General features: G+C 31.5%; 1 non-coding gene across 1 annotated transcript; it reads right to left on the minus strand.

The window, feature by feature from the left end:
• Nucleotides 1–652: 652 nt before the first annotated feature.
• LOC128296236 (small nucleolar RNA R71) lies at nt 653–759 on the minus strand. Its single transcript, XR_008286785.1, has one exon. It is a non-coding gene; the product is annotated as a small nucleolar RNA R71 (small nucleolar RNA).
• Nucleotides 760–2,892: the final 2,133 nt, after the last annotated feature.

The raw sequence follows: 2,892 nt of genomic DNA on the forward strand, positions 1-2,892 counted from the left end.
TAGAATATTAGGAAAACTTTATTTCTATTAATTTAGCCATTTTTAAATTTTAATTTTAATATTTTTGTTTTTAATTTAATTGTTACGGTTCTTATAGGTTTATGACAAGAGGCAATCATTGGAACTATTAATTTTTTATAGTGAGATCGAAAAAAATGCTCATAGAAATCGAAAAGAAGTTAGAGAAGCAAGGTAAGGTCAACAGATTTTCATAAATGATTAAGAGCAAAAGGACATTACTATTGAGAAGGATGATAATCCTAGTAATCAGCAACCTCTTGCTCCTCAGACTATGTATGACCATGCTAAGCCCATTTTGATTGGGGATAAATCGAGTATCGTCAGACCAACTGTTGTTGCAAACAATTTTGAGATTAATCATAACACAATTCAAATGGTGCAACAGTATGTTCAGTTTGATGAGTTACAAGATGAAGATCCGAATGCTCATTTAGTTAACTTTCTAGAGATCTATGACACATTCAATATTAATGATGTTACTAGTGATGCCATATGCTTACGGTTGTTCCTATTTTCGTTGAGGAACAAGGCAAAATAGTGGTTGAATTCACTTGAATAGGATTTCATCATGACTTGGGATTAGATGACTAAGAAATTCTTGTTAAAATATTTTCCACCAGCCAAAACAACTAAGTTGAGGAATGAAATCTCTTCTTTTGCTCAAATGGAGCTTGAGACATTATATGATGCACCTTAGAGATTTAAGGATCTTTTGAGAAGGTGCCCTCATTATGGGTTACCTTTGTGGTTACAAGTTCAAATAATTTACAACAATTTGAACCTCTCGACTAGACAGATAATTGATGAAGTAGCTAGTGGAACACTAAATAATAAGACATCTGTGACAGCCCAAGAATTTATTGAGGAGATGACGCGGAATAACTATCAGTGGCAAGTTATGAGAATAAAGTCTACTAAGGCAACTGATGTTTTTAATATAGATGCAGTTGCTATGTTGGCAAGTCAGGTGGAAGCGCTGAGTAAGAAAATTGATGGTTTGAGTATGGCTAAGCAGATGAATCTGGTAACGCAGTATGATGCAATTGGAGCGGGGATGATCAATTCGAAATGTTTACCCTTCAGTCCTAACACGAAGTATGAGCAAGTTACATTATGGGTAACAATTCTAGACCTCGGAATAATCCCTATAGCAATAATCATAATCTAGGATGGAGGAATCATCCAAATTTTTCTTGGGGTGGTCAAGGAAATCAAATGTCACAACCCCTTTTGGGTTTTCAACAACCTTATCAGTAAGAAAAGAAGCCGAATATGGAAGATATGTTAATGAAATTTATTTCAGTGTCAGAAACTAGATTCCAAAACATTGAGACAACTTTAAGGAATCAACAAGCATCTATTCAAGGACTCGAGAATCAGATTTGTCAGCTTGCTAAATTGGTTTCGGAAAGGCAACAATAAAGTTTTTCGACTAACATTGAAACCAACCCAAAAGAGCAAGTCCATGCAATCACTGTTCGAAACGTGAAAGGTTTAGTTGAGCCTGAAAAGAAGTTGAACCTAGAATTTGTTGTGAAAAATGATTGGGTTGAAGAAAGCAAGAAAGAGCATAACCTGATGGTCAGAGAATGCACACCACTAAATTCATATTGGACAAAAGTGAAGAGAGACCACTTGTAACAACCTATTTTTCAGTGGTGTAGGAAATAGTGGTTTCGAGGCCACAAATCTGACAAGTGAATATGTAAATATTATTATTTAATATTTATGAGTTAAATGTAGCAATATATTTAATTTTGATTTAATTATTTTTAATAAGTGAACAAATAGTTAGGTACAAGTGGTTTGTCCCTAAAGTCAAGTGGTTTTGGAAAATGAGGTTTTGGGACCTCGTTTTTGTAGACTGTGGTTGTAAAGATTTTTATTAAATATTTAAGGATTTACAATATAAGTATAATAAAATTTAGTCTGAAAATTTTAGTGATTTGATTGTTAATTAAAGAAAAAGGACTAAGTCGTAAAAGATGTAAAAGTGATAAAAGTTATCACTATTGATTATTATGGGTTAATTGAGCATAGAAACATAATTGAATGACTTTGTATGGTAATTTATCCATAATTATTAGATAGTGGACAGTTTAGGTGATATGTTTTATGAAAATTTATTAAATAGTAGAGGGCAAACTTGTGATTACATAAATAAATGAAATTAAAACATAAATTAAAAGATCAAAAAAGCCAAATTTTTGTCATCTTTTTGGGGAGAAGGCCGAAACCCCATGGAAGCTTAAACAAAGCTTTCGACCAAGGTTACTTTCACATGCATGGTATGTATTTTTCACCCGTTTTCATGAATTTTATGTTTTTGTGATCGTTTTAGCTTAATCTAGCTAACCCAGGGACTAATTTGTAAAATCGTTAAACATTTTAGATTATGCCATTCATGGGTTTATGGTGTTTGTGAAGTTTTTGGTAGATTATTAAGCTTGGTTGATAAATAAAACTATTTTGTAAAGTGAGTTTTAGTAATTTTAATGTTTAAGGATTTAATTGTGAAAGTAGTGAAATTAAATCGAATTATTTTGAAAATTTCATAAATTTGGGTTGATTAGGGACTATATAGAAATTGAATAGCATGGGTTTTTCTTAAATGTGATTAAATTGTAAGTTTCAGTTTTAGGGACTAAATTACAAAAAGGGTCAAATGTTGAGGGTACATTTGAAAATTTACATTTATAAGGGTTATAAGCTTGAATTTAATTATTTTATATGTTTGAATAAATTAATTGAACAAAAATTATTATTTAGATCAATAAACGACCTAATCAGATTTGAATCGTGGAAAAGCTAAAGTAATAGAATATGCATTGGCTTTGTCTCGTAACTGTTTTTGTTTAGGTAAGTTCGTAA

This window comes from Gossypium arboreum, chromosome 7, assembly GCF_025698485.1.
Source record: "Gossypium arboreum isolate Shixiya-1 chromosome 7, ASM2569848v2, whole genome shotgun sequence".
NCBI lineage: Eukaryota > Viridiplantae > Streptophyta > Magnoliopsida > Malvales > Malvaceae > Gossypium > Gossypium arboreum.